General features: G+C 49.4%; 1 long non-coding RNA gene across 1 annotated transcript in view; it reads left to right on the top strand.

Annotated features, from left to right (window-relative positions):
• Positions 1–9873, top strand: part of LOC309611345 — a 189021-nt gene extending 179148 nt beyond the window's left edge. The window contains exon 3 of the long non-coding RNA XR_014234468.1: positions 1389–9873. This is a non-coding gene — a long non-coding RNA (uncharacterized lncRNA). The remainder of the gene's footprint in view (positions 1–1388) is intronic.
• Positions 9874–26650: the final 16777 nt, after the last annotated feature.

The raw sequence follows: 26650 nt of genomic DNA on the forward strand, positions 1-26650 counted from the left end.
ATCTCCAAGCTGTGGCCACATGTTTACTACTTAATAATTGGTTAGTAATTACTCATTGGGTTCAAAATGGTCAGCTCACTTGTGCATGTATACGTAGCCATATTGATATTTAGGGAAGAATTAGGACAAATGACGTTTCCAGGGAGGGTCATTTTTCCTGCATTGATTTTGGTCCAACATATGCGATAGCTTCCTATATGATGATGATTAATAACACACATTTGTTTAAAGTGCTGCCCGGCTTTAATATTCATTGTCAGGTTAGACCCTCACAATCCATGGGGGTGGGGACCTGGATCTCCATCTCACGGGCGCCCCCATGGCCCGCAGACCCAGGAAGCACAGACTTGGACCAGGCCTCCAGGCCTCCTGCTGCTTTTTTTTTTTTAGTTTTTATTTATTTATTTATGGCTGTGTTGGGTCTTCGTTTCTGTGCGAGGGCTTTCTCTAGTTGCGGCAAGTGGGGGCCACTCTTCATAGCGGTGCGCGGGCCTCTCATTATCGCAGCCTTTCCCATTGCGGAGCACAGGCTCCAGACGCGCAGGCTCAGTAGTTGTGGCTCACGGGCCCAGTTGCTACGTGGCATGTGGGATCTTCCCAGACCAGGGCTCGAACCCGTGTCCCCTGCATTAGCAGGCAGACTCTCAACCACTGCGCCACCAGGGAAGCCCCCAGGCCTCCTGCTTCTTAATCTGATGGGCTCCCAATTAAACCGGCAAATACCTGTACTTCTCAGCATTTCTGTTTTACTGGAAGGTGCAGAATTTAGGTGTCCCGTGTGTTTTGTGATGACCGCAGTGCTGGCGGCTGTGAGCTGGGGGTCAGTGCTGTGAACTGGCTTAGGTTCCTCCAGACGCCTGTGGCCTTCGCGAAGCCTCCTGGCCTTTCCGAGCCCAGCTTCTTCATTTTCCTTTTAGTTACTATGGAAATGGATGTGCTGTGATTACGAATAAATAGCCAAAACGCCCTTCGCCAGACTCCTTGGTACAAACTTTTGGATATGCGGGGAAAAATACACATGAAAATGCTGTAAGGTCTTTGACAGCAAAGAGGTATATATGATGCAAGGTGGTGGCATCATTATTACCAGAAAGATGTGATTTTTCAAGCTCCTATTAGACCAGTGTTGACTCCTGCTCAGAGGCAGGCCCTGTGGCCGAGCCCCCGGGGACGATGGGCTGTCGTAAGAGGCTGTCCTGTGACAGGTGGCAGCCAGGAACAGCTCCTAATGTTAAAGCAGACGTGACGCATCCCGAGCCTCATCGGACGTCTAATGGGCGTGAGCAGTCCTGCAGCTGCAGACGTGGCATCCGCATTAGTATCTCAGTGTCCATCAGTGTCTTCCTCCGCCAGGGAGGCAGGATTTCAATTTTTATTTATTGTTTCAGGAAACCCCAGGATCAGTCCGAGAGCCTGTTTTTTTTTAACACTATAGACAACTATACGGACTGCGCCCCGCTCCCCAGGATCCCAGGGGCGTGGGTGGGAACCCGGGCAGGGCCCTCCACGGGGCAGCCTGGCCCCCGGGCCGCCTCCGTTTCATGGCACAGCTTCACCTCTGTCCCCTGCTTTGTCTCCTGCCCACTCTCGCCTGAGCCCCGACCTCCGGCACTGCCCACCCGCATTACTGAGAGTTTGGACAGCCGGTCTCCTTGCCTTCAGGCTGCCTGCTCTGCCTGCCTTGGGTCGTGCTGCTGTGGCCACGGCGTGCCCCTGATGTCTGTCCCCAAGCTCCTGGAGGCTCTTCATGTCTGGCACTGGTCCCCTGCACCCCTCCCACTGGGCATCTTCTCACGAGGCGCTCCAGCCCCCTGAGGGACCACGGTCCTTGATGGAAGGATCCTTTCACACCCTGTTGACCTCGAGCGGCCTCTCACTGCTTCCTTGTTAAGAGTGTCTGGTGTCTCCAGAAAGCCTCCTGGGCTGCCCTTGGACTCATCCCTCCCCAGCTTCCCACTGACAGCTCTGGCTCTTGTTCCCGTCCGAGAGCTTCAATCAACAAACCAGAAGCTCTGTGCCAGCTCGGGTCCACGACCGCGTTAAAATCCAGCCTCACCGCTGCCTTGTCGATTCCAAACCGTCCAGCGCGGGCGTCTTCCTCTTACCTTCAGGACACCGCCCTGGTCCCCATCACCCCTCGTCTAGGCGTCTCCAAGGCTCAGTTTCTTTCCATCTGCTTGTTTTCTACTCGACCGTACACTGTGGTCACGGCTTCCCTGAAACACCCTTGAATTGTGTCAGACTCCAGCTCAAGAACCTTCCGTGGCTCCCTATTGCTACAACAAAGTGGGCCTGGGGTCTGAGGACGTCCACAGCCGGCCTCAGTGCTCACCAGCACGCATCTCCCATTACTCTCCAATTAAAATAGTTTGTGTAATGGGGCCGGCCTTACTGTTCCCCAAGCTCCCGGACAGTTTCATCGAGCCCGGCTCGGAAGGAGGCGTGAGAACAGACAGTTGAAGTCTATAGTAGAAGGGCTAACAGTGGGACACACGCCAGGGCGCACATCCCCATGTGAGAGTGTGAGGTGGGGGCTTCCGGAGGACGTGGTGTCCATGGCGACGGCCTCACGTGATCCTCGGATGAGGGCAGGTCTAGGTGAGCAAGCAGGGGCTCCTGGGCTCCCGGGTGGAGAGGACCCACGCTGGCAGCCAGCCTGGGATGTGCCAACTGCTGGCAGCTGCAGCACGAAGGACGCAGAGTTTCTTGATGGCCGTCGGACCCCTTCAAGGACCATCACCGAGGGAAACTTGGCACTGGTGATGTTTTTCTTGCTGCTTAAGCCATGATCCATGGGGGACTGGAGGCAGCTCCCAACTCCTTCCTCCGTGACGTCATATTTGTACCCAAATCGGCCACCGTGGGAATAGTCACACCATGGGAACCAGCAAACAGTACACATAAGGTTGTCTGCGCACGTGTGACTCTGGAGGACGAGGCCCTAACTGGTTACTGGCGTGCTAGGTGGCGGACTGGTTTCTAACCGGTTACCAGCACACCAGGGTTCGACACCGTCAGGGGGTCCTGACTGACGACGTCCCAGCTCTAGTCAAGGCACGTGGAGAAGTTCCGGTGAGAGAACCTCCGGGTGAGTAAGTTCTCCCCACCTCATCCCAGGCTCCCGGAGACCCTCCAGGCTGTCCACCCCCGCAGTACAAATTCCAACGTCACACTCGGCTATTTCCTCGGAATATCGTTTCTCGCAAAGTGTGTTTTCCCAGCTGCAAAGTTGAGCCGTTGACACGAAGATGAGCCTTCGTTGCTCATGAAAGACAGTCCTTACGTGGAAGGTGGAAGGCGGTCCTTACGTGGAAGGCTCGTTTCTCAGATGGGAAGCTGCCCACGGGGCGTGGAAGATTCAGTGGCCTGATGGACCAGGGCACACGTGTCCCAGGGGCCATGGCTGGAGGACGCCCCCTCCGGGAACTAATCCCCCCATCTGTTTTCCTTCCTCTGTGCTAACTGAGCATCTGTTTGCTAGCAAATTTCCCAGAATATTTCCTTCTCCTTTCAAAATATTATCCTATATCGGACCTCAGAAAAGTAACAATAAACGACCAAAAAATGACATTAGAAAAAAAAAACACTTTTTGCTGTTGTTTGGATTCATTATTGCTTTAGTTTAACCATGTTTGGCAGCCAACTGTGTAACTGCTAATTTTAACAGTTAAATTTACAGTTTTCAACAGTTTTTATGATGCCCAGCTATGTCAACTTGACAAGTCTACTGTTAAAATAACTGTTTAAACACTACATTTATAGTCGAAAACATTCTTTGTCACTGCTAAATTGACTCATTTCAACGGCTATTTTTGTCAAAATCATTTTTTCAAATTACAGCATGAGAATAGCAGTTTCTGTAACTTTGAAATTAAGTCACTCAAACTGCTCGGGATACATAGAAATATTGCATTTTAAACTGCTTCTTTTAAAAAGTGGGAAAATCATGTATTGCACTTATAATGCAAACTATTAAATTGATTTATAGTGAGAATGAAAATTTACTGCGTGTGGTTGTGCATCCAGATGTGAGGGATTGACCTGAAGCTTCCGTGTGGTTTTCCCTTCTGTTCCAAACAGTTACTTGAGAATGTGATGTCTTTATTTTTCTTAAAGATAAGTGGATTTATCTTCAGAGGGGAATATTCATTATAAAAGTTAGCATCGTTGACAGTGAATGTTAAACATTAAGCATTATTGTGTCATTGAAAATGTTCACATTTAATTCACAGTGATTTTACATTATTTGTTTATGTAGGAGGTGAGCAATTTGGAAATTAAAAAATACATATATTTTGTGTGCTCTAAGAAAAATTCAGGATAGTAGCGTCTTTGATTTTATAACCTACGCTATATAACCTATAATAATATGTTGTATTATTTTATTGCATATGTATAGTATATATATATATAAAACACAAGTTCTAAAATATATATATTTCTGTGACACAATATCGTTTGCGTGTATACATGTGATTTTCCCTGATCAAGTTTCTTCTCTTTTAAGAGCTTTTAAAACTTTGAATTACTAAATTATCATTTCATTTCTTTCCCTGTTTGTCATTTGGTTTCCATTAACCTGTATCTCTGGGGGAGATTCAAAGCAATTATATAGTTTTAACAGTGGAAAATAATTGTTATTGAACAGTATCTTAAATTAATGTGTAATTGATCAAGATGCAAAGCATTCTTCTTTTTAGCACTGAAAAGAGGAAATCAGTGTGCTCCTAACTCAAAGCACCCTTATAATCTCAGGGAGAAATAAAAATAAAATAATGTCTGGTGTGGACTGTGGGTATCTGCTGTGTATGCAGAGATGTTCTGAACACCCTGACAACGTAGTTTACACCTGTGTTGGACTTCTCGCCAGCTTAGGTGACCTCTTTGCCGCTCTGGAATTCAGGGCCTAGGGAATCCTGCAGAGGAGAGAAGGGTGCTGGCACTTTGTCACCATCTCCCTTGCCATCTCTTTCATAAGGTCTGTGTTAGGCGCTTGGGATTTAACCAGACCGTAACGCACAAAACTCTGAAAGTTTATGTGGTGGAGCTGCAAACGTGTAGACCAAACTGAGTTAGATGAGTGAGTAAACACACAAGTCCCGCGATGAGGCTAAGCTCACTGCGGAAGGGAAGGATGAATAGACATGTAGTGGACAGAATAGTGGAAAACAGTGATGATGAAAGTTTCAAAAATGTTTATGGGTGAAACTGGAGCAACTCCTCTAAAGAAAAGTAAGCTATTTTAGGAAAAGCTATTGCTTTTTGTTTCTTTTTGTTTTTTGTTTTTTTTTGTTTTGGTTTGTTTTTTGTTTTGTAATAGAAAGTGGAGAAATAAGCTTTGAGTGAGCTGCAGCTTTGGGGAGAATTTGTGGATAGTCACACGAACCAATGCGTTTATAGCACTTAGTTGTTCCCAATGGTTCTGGAATAGGACACACGTACTCGAGGATGTGTCCCCAGCTGGATTCAATCTCACTGTTAAACATGAAGCGCCATACTAGTTTTGCCATCGGTCTGTCTGCAGGTGTAGACACAGGTGAGGGTGATGATCACTATCACCTTTCACCAGAAGCAACCGTGAAGCTGAGGAGGGTCCCTGTCATGATGGATGCCCTCCCCGCGGTCTGTTCCGAGAGCTGGGACACTTTCCTTGAGCCCCGCCTGGACCCTTTATCTGCGATGCTTCCCTGAGCATCTTCCGTCAGACGGTCCTCTCCTCTCCCGAGGCCCCTCGTCACGTGGCCGCCCAGGGCGGGAACCAGGCGGGGATTCTCCCAGCTGGCAGCACGCAGAGCGTGGCCTCGAATGCCGACCGAGGGAGCCCCCATCCCTGGGACATAGCTCGTGTACCTTCCAGACGGGCCTTGGGGAGCCCGTGGGGAGATTTTAACACTGACCTGCCCTTCTTCCTGTAACACTGGGAGTGTGAGTCACACGCATCCTGGCCCTTCCTTTCCACCTGCACTGACGCAGTCACCTCCAGGGACACGTCAGTAGTCAGAGCAGACTCTCCGCCGGGGCTGCCCACCCACTTATTTCAGAAGCAGGAGTTCTGCTCCCCTCGCCCACAGACATACGGCCACTTCAATGCCTTCTGTCTGACTGTAGCGTTTACTTATTTCTTTGGGCCTGGCTGTGTAAAATCTACAGATAAACTCCATTTATGGGTGTAGTTTTGAACAAGTATTGGATCATTATAAACTTTTCAATGCGAGCTAAAACAAAGCAACTCACTAAATATTTCAATTTGCCCACCTGTTCAAATTACTCCCCACAATGGGGTTGCCATTCACACTGATCCCTTCCGCTCCTTCCACGCTATTGTCTCAGTTTAACAATAGATGCGAGTTAATAAAATCCAGTTAAAGATGAGGGGAAGCAGTTTGCAATGGTTCAGATAGAATATCTGCTCACGAATAATTAACATAAAGATGCAGACGTTGTTGGGTTAAGAATTTCCAGAAGCATCTGTACCACCCGTGTCTCAATGGCCGTCCTCAGTCTGGGTGGCCACGGCCTCATCACAGAAACAACTGCTTAAAATATGTCCCTGGACAGAGTCAAATAAAAATGTTCGCCTAGATCCGTACTGTGGTTCACCGTACTTGATGTGGTTTCCGTTTCTCGACTCGTGGACCAGTCACTAGCTAGTCGTTTAGCGATCAGGCGGACCCCACCCACCCCCTCCTCGGAATCGATGGCCTTTTTGGTCAGACACCTGGTTGGTGACAAGCCAATTAGTCCAAACGGTGGAATCAGTCAAAGTGTGTAGACACAGCCCGACTCCAGTTGTCAGGATTGGCATTCAGAATTTAGATAATTTCAGACAGACCCGTACGCTATGCCCCTTTGAGGAAATGCCTTCCCCAAACACTTACAGAACTAATTGACCAATTAAAAAATATTCGGGAAGAGTGAGTGGCTGATCTGAAACTTTCTGACAAGCTGCCTGCACTCTCGTTTAATAGGTTTCCAGACATATGCTCGGCACACGTGGTGCAGGGTCTCGGGCCCCTCCAAGGCTCTCCCCACATGTTTGTTTCCATCCAGCTTTGCAGAGCGGAGGCCTGCTTCCCGCGTGTCTTGATGCTCATACCACTGGGGGCCCAGATACTTGTTTAATCAGAAGAACCAATATTGTCAAGTGCATGTTTTTCCAATACACACAGTCACGCTCAAAAGTTCTTTCCTGTGAGGTCAGCCCGGTGACCTCTGCGGGGGGGCCCTCTGTGCAGAATGGCTCCTGGGGGCTTAGTCTGGGAGCGCTGCTTTCCTTCTCACCTCCTCCGGGGCAGTGGGCATCCTTTGCGCGAAGCCCGTCTCCTCAGCTGGTCGTCCTAATCCTCCTGCAGTCGGGGGTGGTAACTTAGCTGTTTCATTGCGGCACGATGGAAACAGAGGTCACCACGATGAGGGTGAGGACCCTGCGCTCGAAGGTCACACTCCAGGGCCTCATGGAAGCATCCTTTGGCGGCCCTCCCTCACCTGGCCACACTGCCTCTCCCCCTGGGCCGGGTAGGGGCTGCCCTGGGCACATGCTGCTCCGTTGCCACCGTGGGTGTGGCCTGTAGTGACCGGAATGGCCGAAGGTCACACCCCCTACGTCCACATGTCGTCCTGCCATCTGTGTCCACGCGTGTCCCCTGTTTCCAGGGACGGCCCTGCAGGGGCAGTGATGCAGACAAATCCCAGATTGAAGCCAGCAAAGAAACTGAAAGAAATTCTTGCAAAGACTGCAAAAAAACAGAGGAAAACAAAACAAAAAGAGTCAGGTGGGTGAATCCCCCAAATATCCGGTGTGACTTCTGGAATTCATTTTCTCTAAAGCAGCAGATTGGGGGGTGGGGCTCACTTTCCTCCCATCTTTTCAAATCGTGGTCCCAGCACCGGGCGTCCATCAGGTGCCTTAGATTTGATGAGAGCCTTGACCCCTGCGGTCGTGTCTCACTGCCGGAACGTTGCTCACTACAATACACTCTGCGCTCGTCTTTCTCTCCCGTGGGATAGACTTGGAGCCTCTGAGTTTTCACTTTTTGGCTGACAAATCCTGTGTCCCTCCCCCCGGGGCCCTGTGTCTGGCGTAACTGCAGCTGGGGATGGGCTGCTTCCTGAGATTTGTTTACCTGCAGCTCCTCAGAATCACGTCTCTGCCACTTGGGGGGCCCTGTTTGCCCAGGACCAGGGCGCTGGCCGTGGAGCCAGTCGAGGGTCGCCTCCTCCCTGGGGGCAGCCCGAGCGGCCACTGTTTCCTGCAGGTCCTTCTCCAGGGGGACCGGCCCCAGGGCTCCGAAGCTCGCTTTAGCTGCACACGGGGGTCACGGAGCTCTCAGAGGCCTGATTAACCAAGTCCTTCAACGTGTTTAAGTGGATTTTCCAGGTTTACCCCAAACTCCACGTAAATCTTTCCTTAGCACCTGAAAGGCGACCGCAGAAGTCCAGTGTTTGAGAAAAAGACGACAACCATGGCAGCTGTAGACCCCGCCTCCAGGCCTGTCCCTCCCGGGCCACGGTCCACATGTTGGGTTCTTTCCCAGGACCCATTAGGTAAGGGTCGTACCCTTGTAAATGTTGCTGAGGATGGGATGTCGTGGAGGATGGGGGGCTCCTGGTAGCCATCAGAGCGCAGGCCGAGGTGCTGGGGGTCAGCGGGCGGCCCGACGGCCCGGGACGTGGTGCTGATTGCCGGCCAGGGCTTCCTGCAGAGGTGATGGCCACAATCCTGGACTAAACAAGACCCGTCGGGGGGGCAAGGTGTTAATTGGTGTGGGCACCGCGACACGGGGGTGGATAGGAAACGCGCCTGAGTTACCACGTTGTCATTGCTTGGGCCCCTAATGAGAGGCCACGTGTTTCTCTCTCTGAGGCTGGATTTTAATATTTCGCAAACATCTTGCAGTGACATGTACACACTACTATACATAAAATAGATAACCAACAAGGACCTGCTGTACAGCACAGGGAGCGCTGCTCAATGTTCTGCAATAACCCAAATGGGAAAAGAATCTGAAGAAGAATAGATACGTGTATATGTATCACTGAATCACTGTGCTGTACACCTGAAACTAACATAACATTTTTATTCAAATATACTCCAATATAAAGTAAAAATTAAAAAAGAAAAGACGGGGCTGTGTCGAACTTGAGCTGGTCCTTCCTTCCTGGTTAAAGGTCGGCTTTGGTCTGCGTTGCTGTCCTTGGAGACTGTTTCCCAGGGTGAGAAGCAGGTTTTTGTTTAGGTCTTTCTCTTAAACCCTGTGGCTGCTGGCCTTGGGCTTCAGAGGCTGTGATGGAGGGCTGCACGTTCCCACCCCAAGCTGCTTCGGAAAGTGACCCCGAGATGGAAACCGAGTGCCTCCGTCCTGTCCTCCGGACCCTGCTCCCTGACACCTCCTCGGATGGTCCCCTGGGAGCTGAGACCTCCGGGCGAGAGTCCCCTCGTCCTTCCTTTCCTTCATCAAGACTTGCATGAGGTTCCGGACTTTGAATCGTGCTATCGGAGATGACGAGGACGTAATTTCTGAAGACTCGCTTAAAAACATACAACGACCAATCATGGACATGCCCATCAATCACCCGCCAAGAACCCACAACACGTACTTGGGGTGACACGGTGAACCGCAGGTGACGCCCCTGAGGGCAGGGCTGGCACCTCGTTCACCATTACAGAAAAGCGAGGACAGGCGAGCTTGGGCTGCTTGCTGTTCTGTGGGGAGGGCGTGAGGGTTTGAAGGAAGATGTTCTCTGTCACCGATGGCGCGAGCGAAACACCAGAGGACTCGTGGCTCCTGTCCCGGCCCTGGAGCGGCACCGGGTCCAAGGTCGATCAGGGGTCAAGGCTGGGCGGGGACGAGCACCTGCCTGGGCCCTGCTGCCCCGTCCACAGGGGCCCACCCGGTCACCCAGGCCTGGTGCTGCTGTCCACTCCCGCGGGGACCCCCTGGTGACCCGGGCCTGGCACTGCTGTCCACTCCCGCGGGGACCCACTGAGATGGCTCGCTTCGGGCTGGCGGGCGAGGCGGCCGCTGGAATGTGCGTCGGGGGAGGAGGGGGGCGGCCGCGGGGCCGGCGGTGTCCTCCGTGAGGGCGGGAGGACACCTGGACCAGGGACTCAGGCGGCCCTGAGCCTGGGGCAGTGGCGGTAGAAACACCTCAGACAGTGAGGGCGCGGACTTGCACAAAGGGTCACATGTGACCAGGGAAGACATGGGCTATACGACAAAGGTAGGAATCTTGGCCTAGGGGCCAGAATATCGGGCTGGATGAGTGAGGGCTGGGGGACCCGAGGCGTTTCTCAACACTCTCGAGTGTGACACGTAGCTCGGAACCTGGGCTGGAGTTGACCTGCCCGGAGAAGCCTGGAACCGGGGACACCAGGCTGAGCAAGGGAGAGCCCTGGGCTCCTGCAGACGGGAGGAGGAGGGATAATGCTCGGGAAGTGGGGCTCAGAAGACCCCCCGGACCGTGTTCTACAGGTGGGCCCAGAGACCCCCGTTCCCCAAGGCCGACCCTGAGTCACAAGCGTGCACAGCTGGGGGTGGAGCCTGCGCGGCAGAAGTGGTCAATGGGCGCTGCCCTTGCAGCTGGGGCTGGCGCCAGAGCCGGGCGATGAAGAGCTTGGGGGCGCTGGCGGCCTGAAAAGCAGACGGTGCTGAGCTACCAGCCAGGGGTCCAGGTTTCCATGACCTTCAGGAAGGTCGGGGCAGCCGAGGGGTCGGCCTGCAGGGAGGTGATGGAACGTGACGGCCCAGGAGCAAAGATATGGGAGGCCTGGGGGTGAGGCGTCCTGTTGGCGTCCTCAGTGAGAGGTAAACAGGAGGAGTTGGGGCCGGGCGTGGCCATCCAACAGACAGTCCAGACCTGAGCCACGTATCAGCTCTGGGACGTGTGGAAGGGACGGGTGGAAGGTCCCGGCTGCTGGGGCCAGACTCTGTGCTGGGGTGGCAGGGCTCGAGTGGGGCCCTGCAGCAGAGGATTACCTGCTGCCTGAGTGCCAGCCCTGGGTGCTGGGGGGCCCTGGGGAGTGAGGGATGGTGCGCCACACCACCCACCACCAGCAGGGGAGGTCTGGACAGTCCAGCGACCCATCACAAGATGGGATGGGATTGAACAGGACCAGGGGGCCTCTGGGAGCTCCATGGTCAGGGAACTGACGCCTGTGTGCCCCACCAACTGACGCCTGTGTCGCTGCACACAACTGGGTCAGCTTGTGTGCAGCACACGTGTGTATCACATGTCAACATCCACCAGAAAGCCTCGCCCACACCAGGGGCTCTAAGCAACACGTGGACAGAAGGACCAGCCTCTGTCCTGGCCACCCCAGAGCTTGTGTGACGGGCACCAGAATGGAGGGCCCAAATTGGGGCCCCTATTTACTCCCCTAAAATGCCCCTCAGGGGCCCCCATATTCTGAGCTTGGGTACATTCCTGCATTCATTCAAGAGTTATTTAATGCAGTGCTACGGATCATGCAGTCAATATGTGCACTCAGAAAAATATGATTGAGTGAAAGAGTGAACCAGTGCATTTGTATGGAATTAGATAATACAGCAAAAGAATTAGGAAAACCACCCATAGACCACACCCATGTTTATATTATTTTTAAAATCACCTTTTTTTCTTTTTTTGCAGACTAAACCTTGGTTTTGGAAAGACTCAGAATTCCACAGCAGTAAACCTGGAAGGTAAGTAAGTTTGATAAACTCTCCTACTTAGCATTTCAAACTTGAATACTTAAAAGAAGGCATCTTTTACTGTTGGGAGTTTGCACTTGAAAGGGAATATAAAAATGCATATGCAGAGTAAGGTCTGTTGTTGCCTGGGGCTGGTTCAAGTGCACTATTTGGTTTGCATTTTCTGAGGGCTTATTTAGTTTCTGTGATTAAAATAATAACGAGAAATGATTGTTAAGGATGAAATGTATTTTTCCCGAGTGGAAAGTCTTGCACAGAATGTTTGAAGAGTGAGAAATAACTATTATTCTGTAAAATCATGTGTTACAGAAGGTGGAAAAGAGAATGCTCCTCTGTAAAGTTTACTTTGACAGAGATTAAGAAAAATCAAATAATACTTATTAAAATTTGTGGATTATTTTTTTGTCTTATTAGCCCAAGATGAGCTTCTAGGTTTTGTTTTGAATCAGATTTTGTCTGTGGGAAGAAGTTACACGTTGGCTCCCAGAGTGAATCCCCTTCTGTCTTCCTTGCTTTTTGTCTTGGTTGTTTGCTGCCTGGAAATGGACAAGCTTCAATAGATGCTGAATATTATTAGCACATTTTTCTTGATTGAGATATAATTCACACACATAAAATTCACACATTTAAGGTATACACCTGAGTGAATTTACAGAGTTTTGCAACCATTGCCACTGTTTAATGACAGAATATTTTCATCACCCCACGAAGAAGCCCATTAGCTGTCCCTCCCCACTTCTAGACCTAAACTTTGCCATTCCTTCTTGGAAATTTGCTGAACTTGCTTATTCACTCTAACAGTTTCTTTCCTTTCCAGTCTGGATGGCTTTTATTTCTTTTTCCTGCCTAATTTCCCTGGCCAGAACCACCAGTACATATTGATTAGAAGTGGTGAGTGTGGGCATCCTTGTCTTGTTACAAACTCTTTCACCGTTAAGGATGGTGTTATCTGTGGGTTTGTTGCAGATGCCTTTATTAAATTGAGAAAATTCCCTTCAATTTCTAGTTTGTTGCATTTTTTTTTTTTTAAATCATGAAAGGATGTTAGATTTTGTCAAATGCTTTTTTGTGCCTATTAAGATGATCATGTGTTTTTTGACTTTTATTCTACAAATATGGTATATTGGGCTGGCCAAAAAGTTCATTTGCGTTTTTCCATAACATCTTACGGAAAAACCCGAATGAACTTTTTGGTCAACCCGATAATTCATTGATTAGTTTTTGAATGTTGAACCATCTGTGCGTTGCTAGCACTATTCTGGACGGGTCCTTTTTCAGTAAATATATTATGACATTGCCGTTGTAGCCTCCTTCTCTCCCACGCCATTTAACACACTGGTCAAATGCAGTCAGTAAAACAGAGAAAACTACCCATGGATAAATTAATACTAGCTCGGGAAGCAGGTTGTTGAGAAGTATACTAACTTCTCATTGAGGTTCTGGTTCTGTTTTTGTTTTCGTTAGCTAATTCTTTGTTCATAAATGTACATACAAAATAATTGAGGGACATTAATAATAATGATAATGACAATAGTAATAGCCAGCATTTATTGGACATGTACTTTAGCTTCATTTGTTCTCATCAAACCCGATGGTTAGTTATTATTATTAACCATCCCACATTACAGACCAGGAAACTAAGTCTGAGAAACTTTACGATAACAAGATAGTATTTATATTAAAATTTACTATTGGCTTACTATTTACCACATGGGTTATGAATTTCAGTTGCTCATGGTTAATTAAAAATTTCATGTCAGCCAGAGTCTCCTTCTGATTCAGAAGCAAATTCTTCCTGGTTGCACAAAATGGAATTAGGAATGAAAATGCAATTTAAAAAATAACATTCAAACATTTATGGACGTTTTTAATTCATTAAGGAAATCAGTCATTTTGAGATCATGATTTTAATTTTGATTTGACTTTTTCCCCAAAGAACGTATAGGGAATTTTATGGTTTTCCCATTATTCATTTTATGGGACTGAATGATTAGAATGTTTTTGATGGCAAGTCATAGAAAAACCCAGCTCTAACTGGTTCAAAACATGCAGGGAAGTCCTTGGCTTGTGGGACGAGTCGAGCGCAGTGGTACTCAGTCTGACACGTGGTTTCTTATGGCTCCAACGGCCTCTCTTGACCCCTCTTTTCTCAACCCCCCCCGATGTATGTTTGCTTCTTCCCCAGGCTGGCCTTCCGAGTCACGGTCCAGTCCTGACCCCTCACTGAGGCAAAGGGGCTGGGATGACCCAGTTAAGGGCCAGCTCTGGGAATGGGATGAAGTCGATCCCACCCAAACCCATAATGGCCTCAACAGAAGCCCCCCGAGCTAGAACATCCATGCGGAGGGAAGTGCAGTGCTCTGGTGTGTGCGAGTGCAGAGAAGACCCCAGACGAGCACACCACCTCTGCAGGAATCTCTCACGCTCCCTACCTTTCCCTGCTCTCGAAAACAGCCAGGATCAGGCCCGTCGGGTATGGAGTCCTCTTTACGCTGCCATTGCTATTTTTGGGCAGTGTGCTCAAGTTCTTGGGTAATTAGGTGAATTCTAATTTAGAAGATGCACTCTCTCTTCCTAAAATACCACAATTCCGCCATCCGTTTCCGAACGACCCTCTTCAAATTTACGAAGATATGAGAAAATTCCTTTGCTCTCCTTTGTCATTACAGTAAAAACAAACTTTTCTTACTCATTTTGTATAAGTTCATTTATTCATTTATTCAAGTGATCAGATGCCCACTCTATGCCAGGGATTATGCCAGGCATGGGAAAATTCAATAAGATATAGACAGTTTCTGCCCTAGCCGATGGATGGGCGTATACTCACATCATTGCCGAACAATAAGTAACCTGGAAAATGGAGATACACAAACATCAGGTACAGTGTGACGTAAATGTAAAGATGATTTCTCAGGGTGGAGCTCTGGGTGGAGAGCCAGGGTGAGGAAAGGTCTCCCAGGAGAGAAAAGCTGGGCAGTTGTTCTGGGCTCATCACCTGATCTGCAGATTTTAAAATCCTTTTGATTCTCCTACTTTGCTCTCTATTTCCTGATGATTAAAGTGCCTACTAGACATAGGCTGAAAGAATGGAAGAAGCTGAAATACAAATGAAGCACTTGAACGCTGAGTTAAAATGCTGGCTGGATGCTTTCAGAAAATCTGTGGCCTCGATTTGTCTGTGGTCTCCGTCCAGGGACCCCAAGCCTCATCTTGACCTTACTTTCCGCTGGGACCTCATGTTACCTGCCGGACAGAGAGCCAGTATCCCAGATACTGTGCTTATTTTGTCTCTGAAACAAAGCCCTTGAGCGGGAAGGGCTGCTTTGTCAGACGCAGGTTGGCTCTGCAGTGGGATCCCGGGTCCTCACGATGAGCTGATAGGAGAGAAGCTTTGGCAGACGTGGGTTTTCTGTCTCCCCTCTGCCCGCCCCGCGTCCTAGCTTTAGCTGCCCCTTGGTGGCCTCTACCAGTAGGGGGTGTCGAGGGAGGTTTTCCTCTGTATCCCGGGCTGGGTGATGGTCCTGAGGAGACACCTCTGAAAAGTAATAGGGCCTGGAGGGGTCAGACCCCGCAACTCTGAATTCACGGCACTCTTGGCTCTGCCGTCCAGCTCGGAATAAGCCAGCAGCTTAGCCGCCTCTTTTTAAATTGGCTGGGAAGGCAGGCGAGCTTTACAACCCAAACAGTCAATTTCAAACTGCTGAACCCAATCAGGCCGGATGGAGAGTGACCCTTTAAATCGAGTGTGACGTTGGGGGAGGGCTCCCCCGTCCCCCGCAGGGAGTGCGGGCCATCGCTTCCTCTCTGAAGTGGGAACTAGGGTAGTGGCTCGGACCCCACTCAGGCCCTGTGTGCCCAGCCCCGGGCCTGGTCCTGCCGTGGGTCCGGGGAGCAGGGCCCAGGCCGTGGGACCCACAGGCGCGCGTGTGACGTCCAGACAGACAGCGCACTTCACGCCCTTGTAAAAGTACGTTGTGTCTCTCGCACGGTCTGATTTTAATTTGGGTAATATTCCCGTTAATAATAACATCTAATTACGGCGTCCATTAAAAGTTAGTAACATTAATTTAGCAGGGAGAAAATCTAATAGAGTTCTTGGAGTGATATTGGCATTTTTCCATTAAATTAATGTTACCAACTTTTAACAGGATGTCTTAAATGGGCATCGTTAGTATTGGGTATACTGAACAAATTAAATTCAGGCCCGTAATATGAGGTGGGAGCCTATTTATGAATCCAGAAAAGGTGTCTGTTGGGCTCTTTCATCCACTTGAAATATTCTGCAGCAAGTGTGGGAGGCTGTGCAGGACTTCTGGAAAATTCCTCCAGGGATGGACAAGCCCTCTGCCCAGAGTCTGGGCGCCTCTGCAGTGAGCAGCGCCCAGAGGGGCCGCAGGGTCACCGTGACACCCTAAAACCCCTCTCGGGAACGCTCCCTTTCCCCGAGTTCTGTGTCCTGGGTCTCGTGAGACAAGCGGGTCACTGGAAGCCAGGACTTCTCCAGCCAGCGGTGGGTGAGCTCCGCTTCCCGGCGGGGTTCCCGCCGTGTGGTCTGCCTGGCAGACCGGCTGTTTCAAAACCCAGCTGGATAGGGACGCGTAAGCTCACACGTGCAGACGGAAGATTCTGGAAAGGGGGTGCAGGGGGTCGGCCCCCATGATTGCAGCTCTGCCCGTTCCTGGGAAGTCCTTGCTTTTGCTTGGAAGCAGGAAGCTCCGGATGCCGGTCCTCCTCAAGGAGACGGGATGGAGTTTGGATGCCGGCGTTACCGAGTATCGGGGGACTGATGCTGTCTGACATTTACAAATGCAGAGATTTGTGACTGAGATACAATTTCACTGAGACAGTCCCATAAAAGCACACATTACATGCATGCTTAAAGGGAGTTTCTCAGACTTCTATAAAAGCTCTGATGAGAGATGATGCCTTGGAAATGAGCCTTGACACTTGGCATGGGATCAGGGGGCTGCGTCCTCGTGCTGGTTTCCAGGGTGCCTCTGCCCCTTCCCGGTCACGTGACCAGCGGTCCCCTCCCTCCTTGTTCTCGTCTGGGGGACTTGAGGATGAGGGAAAGTGGTGGTGACTCTTGTACAGCGGCTGCCCGTGCCCCGCCTCTGTCTGTGATCAATGTCTTCACCCTTTAGGTGCCAGAAGCACAGGCTTTGGGGAGGGAGGGAGGGAGGGTTATGCATCTTCAGGCCCTTACGTGAAGCTGTGGCTGCAGGAGCTCTGGGGGGGTGAGCTTTGGAGCTGGACATGCCTGGGGTTTAATGCCGGCTCTACCGCCTCAGGGGCTGGAAAGTTTTGAGCAAATCATTCAGCTTCGGTTTCCTCATCTACAGAACAGGAGGAAGACGGTTAGGAGCATTTTGGAGAGGAAAGATCTGCTGTGAAAGTTATAGGAGGGATTACTATTCGTTCGGTCTGAGAGTCAGAAAAAGGAAATCAAACCCCAGCCACCTCTGGAGGTCAGGGAGAAGCCCACAGGGCTTGAGGCTTGTGTCCCCAAAGGGCTCTGACTGGCATGTCCCCAAAGGGTGGGGAGGTGGGGAGAGGGTGAGTTTAGGACGGAGGAGGAGGAGGAGGGGGAGGTGGGGGAGGCCACGGCACAGGGGACCAGACTCGGAGCCAGGAGCACAAGTGTGCACCCGGCCCTGCTGAGCAGCGACCACGGGCAGGGGACAGTGGACCGAGGGGGAGGGGCTGCGTGCCCGAGCCCTGTGGCCACGGAGCTGGTCACGACCCTGCTCAGGCCTCACCAGGTACAGGCAGGCACCCTCATGCCTGGTGGCCGAGGCAGCAGACGGGCCCTGATGAGGGCTGAAATGAGTTTTTATGGAAAACACGTTTTATACAGCAGATACAGAGCCTGGATAGACTGTCCAGTTCATGTATGTAAACAGTGTATAAAATAAGGCTCCACACACTCGGTTACGTTCAGATGAATCCGGAAAACCAAGTGAAGGGGCGCCTTTCCTGGGTGGGATGTGCCCTGCGTGGCATGGGTTTCGGATGATCATGAGCGTTTGAGGGGGTGTCCTCTGCCGATGTCCTCAGACCTGTTTCCAGTTACTGGAATGGGAGAATGTCAACCAGAAAATACTGCAGTTTCTTACTTATAGGATATGTTATCTTCAAGAAAATTATTATTTGAGACTTCTTCTCTATAGAAAGTCTAGTGCAAGGCTCACTGCTGCTTAGGTGACACGATATTCATTTTTATTAGAAGCTAACTGCACCATTCGGATGTGACGCATCTTCTCTGAGAGTCATTCAACCTTCTCTGCATCTTCATCCTATTGGACTAAACTCAGTGCAAACTGCTTACATACAGAAATCCTGAATTCTCTTCTAAAGCGGTATGCTTGCCTGTTTTCAAGAGCTATGATTTTATATAATATATGTGTGCATGCATCCGTGCATGACATATACATAAATATGCATTTTATATATATTTTAAGTGACACACTCCTGCAATGGGAACCATCTATGTTTGTTTTTATGTGTGCCCAACAGTGAAGTCACAGGTTAAGTTATTTTGCTTTAGAAGTGTAGACATCAGCATGGATTGACTGAGTTCAAATCCACGTCTGCATCCACCAGCTGTGTGGCTATGTGTTCTCACTTTCTCCGCAGCCTCAGTTTTCTGATCTGTAACATGGGGGTTATAATAGCCACTGGTAGGGCTAGTCTAGGGATTAGAAATAAAGTCTAAGGCACTTAGCCCACGCCTGCACAGAGGACTTACTAAATACGGAAGCTATTGTTTTACGTTTTCAAATATCAACTTAGAAGTAGAGAAATGAGTTGAATGCCTTCTTAAAGGTATTTCTAAATCTAAGGTTTAATGAAATAATACATATTATTGCAACAGAAAAGATCTCTAGTAATTCCTTTGCTGGTCATATCACAGTTGTTTCTGAGAGACTGAATGAATATCGGACCTACATGCCTATAAAAACGCTGATTGGAGTTAATGTGTTGCAAACTGCTCTCCTGTTTTAGTGCTCAGAAATGTAAAATGGTGATGTAAAATGGGGCCCTTCACTTAGGAAGCTTACACTGCGATGCACAGAGAAGAATTTCATTTGAAAAGCAAACATTGCCCCATATAATGGGTAAATTTGGCGCCGTGAATAATAAATACAAAATGATTCTGCAACCCAGAGCTGAGTAGTTTGGTGTACTTACCATTGAATTTGGATTTTGAGAGAAGTTGTTCTCCCAACTAGGTTATGAAGTAAGACTATAGACAGGACAGAATGTGAAAAAGACAAATTAACTTAAGCATCTGTTTCTGAATGGGTTTCGGGAGAATAAACCGTTTCTCTGTCCCTCCTCTGGACAGTGCAGAGAGGGTACCTCTTGGGGCAAAGCCCTGATCTGAGCCTCACCCACCTCCTGGTCAGTTCCCTCAGTGGTGCTAAGCTACTGTTTATGAGTTTGATCTGCTTTAATAACTTTATCCAGAAGGAGTAGGGCTAGGTTAGCTTTTCCTGATCTCAGAAACACCCCCTCTAGCTGGGGGACCTGTCAGCGTTCAGACGGAAGGTGAATTCCTCCTTCCCAGGAATTCACCCCTTCTTTTGCATCAAACTGCCAGCAGTTTGGATTAATACCTGTAAATCTTCTATTATGAAGTGAGAGTATAAAAGTGCTGCTTAAACAAACTACCCCCTCCCAGGCTGAACAAAGGAAGTCTCTAATGCAAATTAGATTAGCTCTAGATTAAATGCCAGGAACTTGGCTCTTTCTGGAGTCACCCTTCAGCCTCCTTCCCGACCCGGGAGACTCTGACTCTTCCTTACATAGCTCATTACAAAGGAAAAATCACTCTTAAGCCCCTAACAATTAAAAATTTAATGAGCAAACATGTGCATAGAAGATACTTCAAGCTCATTCTGTCAAATGCATTTTAATTTCCTTTTTTTTTTGTTATGCTCAGTTATTCCAAGATAAGTTTAAGTTTTTAGCTCCCTAGGAGGTAAGATCTAAACATAATGACCACATATAAGCATCTGGAACTATGGGATCATCTTTCACAACCTGAGCGCCACATGAATTCTCCAGTTAGGAGGACATGCTGCTCTTCGTGCTACCAAAGCTGATAGAAGTTGTGCCTGAGAGGAGAGGGGCCCCTGGATTACTAAAGCCGTGAACTCTCATCTCCGTGATATTCCACTAACTCTTACGCCCATGGGGACACTTCTGTCTGTTATGTTTTCTAAAAGCTGCAACTACAAGTCGTGTGTCTTGAGACTTGTCTAAGACGCAGCTCAGATAAACACGCAGATTAGGACGTCCTTCAAAGCTCCCTGACTGTTCGTCCTCCGGAAAGAGAGGATTACGTGATATGGAGACACCCCCAGACGCTTCATGGAACAGAATTCTGACGGGGGCTCGCTGGTGGGGTTGGGACCCCTGAATTGTGAGGAGAAGCGATTTTAAAGCAGGTCAGTGAACACTTCACATTTCCAGGTAGCTTTACTGGGTCTGTTTCAGCTTTGAACCACTGTCCAACCTAGGGAGTCATGACGGGTGTGTGTGTGCCCGCATGTGTGTGTCCATTGTGTATGTGTCCACATGTGTGTCTGTGTGTGCCCACGTGATGCGTGTCCTTGTGTGTCCACGTGTGCATGTGTCTGTAAGTGTCCAAGTGTGTGCACATGTGTGTGTGTCCACGTGTGTGTGGACAGATGGGGGCACGCCGTGAGGATGCACGGGGAGGTGGCGGAGACTGTCACTGTCACTGAACACAGCCCCTGGCTCTCCCTTGAGATTTGGACTGGAGTACAATCTCCTTATTAATGCGAGAGAGGGCCTGCCTATTAAGACCAACAAACAGTATAGGAAAAAACATCTAGTCCCCACCCAACTCATGTGGTGGGATTTACCATCGCTGTAAATGAATTAAATTGTTAGGTATCAAACGCCAGCCATTCACCAAGCAGTAGCAGCAAACCCATCCAAGTGCAGCTTTTAATGTAGTTTTTAGTTTGTCTGGGTGCTTCTTGCCTTTGCTTATCTTTCTGCCTATCTTGGAAAACCTCATTACACTATTAAATGTTCTTTTAATTGGTGCATCTCCTGATTTTATTCAGCGGAGGCAGTAAGTTAGATGAAGCCCTGAGTCTGACATGGGCGCCCAAGGCGGGTTCAGACCCTGTCCTGGTGGCACGGACGGCCTTCCTGGGTCCCAGGCCCCAAGCATCGCGGGCGTCACTCCTGTGGGGACAGCACCTGCTTTCCTTCCTCACTTCTAGGCGCTTCTTGGGAAAACTGGCAGGGGCGGTCGTGTGGTTGTGTCAGACCTCAATCCAGTTTGATTGTTTGGCTTTCGGAAGTGGTGGAAACAGATTCTCAAAGCTAAATCATGCTCCTTTGTGAAAGGATCTTCTTCAGATTTTGGAAACCTGACTCCAAGTTACTGTGTCTGCCAAAGGCCCTGGTGGTCTAATAGTCCGGGGACCGCTTCAGGAGAAAGCTGATTTGTAACCTGTGTCAAAGGTGGTCCGTGAAGAGCCAGCCTCATTGCGTAACTAACTGGCCTGAGGTCCTAGTGGACCAGAGGAAACACACAGGGATGTGCTTTGTGGCTTCCCTGTGCGGACGACACAAAGTACAATACGTGTGGCCTTTTTAAGTCAAAAACCATGAAAACGGTATGTTTTGAATTTTCCATTCGGGCTTATCTAAATTCAACTTTCTTTTAAAATATGTAGACAGTAACAAATACTTACATATCCATATACACTTTGGAAATATTGGTATTGGTTACCAGTATCTGACTTTTTATATTTCCTCCTGGTGAATATCAGCAACATGGTAAAAAAAAAGATCGTATTTGTTACAGCTATGACCACTAGGAGAATGTATGAGGAATTGGATATATCTACAGCAAATTGGTTGTGGTCAAAATGTATTTTAAATTTCCTTTTGTGTATATCTTAACATCCAGCATGACACGCTGTGTGCTATAAATAAAAGATCGTGGAATGAATTATATGCCTTAAGTTATATCCCTTATAAATGATGACACCACAAAGAATAGTAGCCAACCTCATAATTGAATATCCTTTAGGATATAATGGTATGTTTTGTTTAACTGGTTGGATTCAGGCAATCAGTATAACATAAAACATAAATTAGCATCATGCTAAAACAAATACAAATATTTGTGCATCTTGTTGTGTAATCCGGTGCAGGCAGAGCTAGAATGTTGCTCTGCGGAGCTTGTTTTTAATTAAAAGAGCCCCAGATAGAACCATCATGCTTCACATCAGAGAAAAACCTCTGTGGTCTGCCAAGCAGCCCACTTGCAACACAGCGTCTGGTTTTCCTGTGGGATGGTAACACTCTAGGTCCGGGTAATGTGACTTACTGATTAGCGCTCTAAGTGCTTTCAGCGCTCTTGATAGGTTGGGGAGCACAAACCTCCCGCCCTGTCTGATCTCCCCCATGTCCTGGGAAATGGGCACACCTGGCTCCTCTCAGCGCGGACACACTCGTTAGCAAACGGTTGCAGCGAGTAAAGTCTAGTCTTCTAGGAAGTGACTTAATTAGGAGTTGGTTTTACACTTTTCATTGGTTTCATTGCAATCTTTACACTTCTGTGATGCTGATTAGGAATTGCTTCTTCCCCGTTCGGCCCTCTGGAGCCGTGGAGATGGCTGTCCTCAGAGCAGTGGTCTTCGCAAGGTCATCGGGGCTCGCTGGGGCTGGGGTGATGGACACAGAGCTCAGAAATCAATCACAATTAGCATGGGCATGAGCTTCCTGTGTGCAAATGTCGGCGGGAAGGACCACAGGGCAACGTGCGGACAGAGAAACCGGTAGGTTTCAGGACTCGGTCCCTCTGTGGGGCAATCAGAGTCTGATCTCATCATGGTCAACACTGACATTCCTGGGAGACCAGCTTTGGTGTGTTTTGGCAGGAAGGGTCGTTGCAGGCAAGTATTTTGGGATCCCTGTAGGTGCAGTTGGCTCTGTATGAACTGAAATTTGCTTTACATGAAGGCTCGGAGAAAACAGCTGGGTAAGATGAAGCTTCACACCAAGTGATCCCCATCCTAATATATCCCCATCACCGGAGTCTGGCTGCTGTCCTTTCATCCTTTCTTCCCCCAGTACAAACCAGCACCATCTCCTCTTTTTCTTTGGTTGTTCCCCCACCCTCCCGGCCCTGCTTCCATCTCATGATGCCTGGGTCCTTCTCTCCAAATTAATCTCATCCTCTCATCCTTCCTGGTCTAACTCCAAAGTTATTTCTTCCGTGAAGGCTGCCCCCGCCCCCACCGCCCTGTGTATATATCCCTCCTTAGGATTTCTAGAGTAGAGATCATGCAGTTTGCGGTCACTCGTTTGTTACAAACGTTAGGTTGGGATTCTCCACTATGCTGAGAATTCTTTGAGTCCAGGAAACTTACAATGCCTTGTAGAATTCAAGGGGTAGAGTGGACTGTCCTCAAATACTTGTGGATTGATTGGTAACGTGAGTGCTTCCTATATTGGACTATAGAGTCCAATATTGACATAAAAATCTTATGAAGGTCAACGGTGATGGCAGATGTCATGATTATGTGAGATAAATCCACACAAAGAAGCCTGTAATGTTGTGTACCTGTGTGTGTATGTGTGTAAACCTTGCCTTTTGTGTGTCAGTCAGAACATGCTAAGTGTAGTGACAGATGAAGGTCATTAAAAGCAAAGGAAAGAGAAATAAGAAAAGAATGAAAACAATAATATTCAGTGACACCACTGTCATGAGAACATGGTCTGTTTACGTTCATACATGTAAGAGTGTGTTAAGTGAAACTGGACGAAGCAAATTTAAGAACAGACTTTTCAAGTGTCTTAGAGTAGCGGAAGCAGGAAAGAAACGACCAGTGGTGGACGAAGACACCTTTCACCAGAGAGTGAGGACCGACCAGAATACGAGGTGGCGTGGGGAGCAGAGGAAGCTTGAAAAGAGGAAATCGTAATGGAATCTTGTCCCAAAGAAATTTATTTTCATTAAGAAATAGGCGGGGCTTCCCTGGTGGCGCAGTGGTTGAGAGTCTGCCTGTCAGTTCAGGGGACACAGGTTCGAGCCCTGGTCTGGGAAGATCCCACATGCCGTGGAGCAACTGGGCCCGTGAGCCACAACTACTGAGCCTGCGCGTCTGGAGCCTGTGCTCTACAATGGGAGAGGCCGCAACGGTGAGAGGCCCGCGCACCGTGATGAAGAGTGGCCCCCGCTCGCCGCAACTGGAGAAAGCCCTCACACAGAAACGAAGACCCAACACAGCCAAAAATAAATATAAATAAATTTATATTAAAAAAAAATAAAGATAGCTGTTACATCTTTTAAAAAAAAGAAAAAAAGAAATAGGCTTTGTTTCCATAAAGAAATTTATTAGCCAGCTTCAGAAAGAGAGCAGCGTCCCCAGAGAGCGTTTGTCTCCATTGGGAAGACCCGGGAGGCTGTAGAAACTCCCCGACACGCGGACCACAGGGACAGCTATCCCCGGTTCCACGGCCTAAGGCTCCTCTGGAACCTGAGGCTTGCGCCCTAAAATTTGGCCTCGAGGGTTGGGTTGTGTAAGACGGTAAGGACTCCTTGCAGGTGCCAAAGGGAGCGCGTCAAGGAGAGAGAGCGCAATGTGAGGCTGCCCAGCTGGGGGGACGTTTGTCACTTTGCACTGCCCAGTTCACCAGCCAAAGGAAACATGAATATTTACTGTGATTGTTCAAGAGGGACGTGTAAACAGTGGTGGTACTAGAGGACGTCCAGGATCATTCCCTGCCTGTGTGCCTGAATGGCTATGCGTGTGTGTGTGTGCGCACATGGATGTGCGCACTTGTGGTGCATTTTTGTGCACGCGTGGTGGCGTGTCTGTGCAAGACTGTGCATGCACGTTGTCCTCACCCCAGGCCTCAGCGACGAGCCTGGAAGATTTAAGTGTCCGGTGGGGCAGGCCTCGTGTTTGGAGGAGGCTGACTGACTTGGCAGACAGAGCTTTAGTTGGAGTGTACTGGCGTGAATTCGCCTTAGCAGGGATTTGCAGTGGGATTTTCTCTGTCCGCCAAGAACGGCAGCCTTGCCAGCTCACTGCGTCTGATGGGGCCTCTGTGAGCAACGGCCCCAACAGAGCTGTGCTGTAGCCGAGTGCTGGCTCTGAGGGCCAGGGTGAGCACAGGGGACCCAGAGCCTGGGCAGCTTGGGCAGACCTGTGGCTCAAACGTCCCTCCTGCGGGTGCACCCTCACCAATGCGGGGAAGCGGATCAGGGGCCTGAGGAGCTCAGGGCAGCCGTCCTCCGTCCCAGCAGGGAAAAGAAAGGAGCAGAGGGGCCCAGTGCCCGGGGCCCCCGAGGGATGGCACAGCCAGGGCCTGCTTGACGGACGCTCCTGGCAGCTCCAATCACCTGGACCAACGGCTCAGGGTGACCAGGAAGAGGGAGTGTGGCATCTGGAGGATCCCACCGTGACACGGCCTCGTGAGAGAGTGGAGTCATCCACCGACCTTTGCTGAGCCCAGCTGCTCGGTTCTCTGTAGCCTGTTAGGCACAGAGCTGCGTTTGTCCTGCTCAGCCTCTGGGTGAGTTGGGGTTTGAGCTAATGGCATGGTCAGCAGCTGTGACGTCCAGCCACACGTGATTGTGGGTGGCAGGGTCCACGCTGGGAACCAGCACGACCTGTCTGCTCTTTAAAAGGGTCCCCGAGAGCTCGGGGTTGAAGGCAGGGTTCCCCTTCTTTCTTCCGGACCTTTGGAGAGCTGGACACAGCTGTTTTCTTCCTTCAGTCCCTGTGCTTCTCACTCGCAAACTGACCGCTCTCTGGGATGGAGGCTCTGAGCAGACTTGTGGGAGACCTTCACCTTCACCTTCATCATCACCATCAGCATCAACATCATCATGACCATCATCACCATCAGCATCACTGTCAATCATCATCTCCATCATCTTCAACATTATCACCACCTTCATCAATATTATTGCCTCAAAGCACTTTGGAGATAGACTGTCTCAGCATGGACCAGGAGATCATCACCTACCCCTGGTCTTTCACAGGCTCTGCCAGCATCTTAATGAACTATGCTGATGGTCTGAGTTTTCTCTAATATTTCCAGTCGCCTAAATAACAGACGTGAGATTTATCAGCAGGTTTCACATGGGCTCACTAACAGCAGGCCCAAGCTGGAGGTAACGTATCTGTGTTCTGCTCACTGGGTGGTCGCAAGGGTGGACCCAGGATGGAGAGGCAGGCTCTGCAGGTGCTGGGAAATCCAAGTCTGGAGTCTTCCTGTGAGTCTGGGACATGTGGTGTCTGGAATTAGACATGTTTGCATCTATGACACTGCTTTGGCCCGAGGTTCACCTGGCAGGGGTCTGATGAAATGCTGGATGTAGGCGGTGTATCTAGAAAGTGCCAGCATCGGTGTTCCCGTGTTCACAGAGGTGAGACTCTGGACAGACACACTGACACAGCTCCAGCGAAGTTCTCCCTTCAGGAGGTGAGGTTTGCTGGGCTAGTATCCCAAGCTGAGGATAATATACTCAATGAGTGGTTTCTTGGAGTTTTAGAGGAGGAGATTTTGATTCAAACTCTCTTTTCACTTTCTCACTCTCCCAGTCGCAGAAGAACTCTTCAGAGGGCCTCCGTTAGTCTCCGCTTCTGTTTGTTTGAGCCCATGAATCAAAAAGTAAAGAATCCAAAGGCAACTCAATAAAGCTGAACAAAGCTTCCCTCTGGAGTTTGGGAACGTCGGTTTTCCCATATGGATGTAGATCCAGACAGAACCCATTAGGAAAACTCATGGACACGAAACCATGTGAGCCGGAACCACTGAGTAGTCCAGGGAGACCCACATGCGTCAAAATCTCTGCGCTTTGCGAAGTGCTGCTGTGTGTCTGGGACATAAGCGTGAAGGAGGGAGGGGGACGCTGCAGAGACAGGGTGGGGATCCTGAGGTCTGATCTC

Source organism: Balaenoptera borealis (genome assembly GCF_965194805.1).
Source record: "Balaenoptera borealis genome assembly, chromosome: 14".
In the NCBI taxonomy this organism is placed as follows: Eukaryota; Metazoa; Chordata; class Mammalia; order Artiodactyla; family Balaenopteridae; genus Balaenoptera; species Balaenoptera borealis.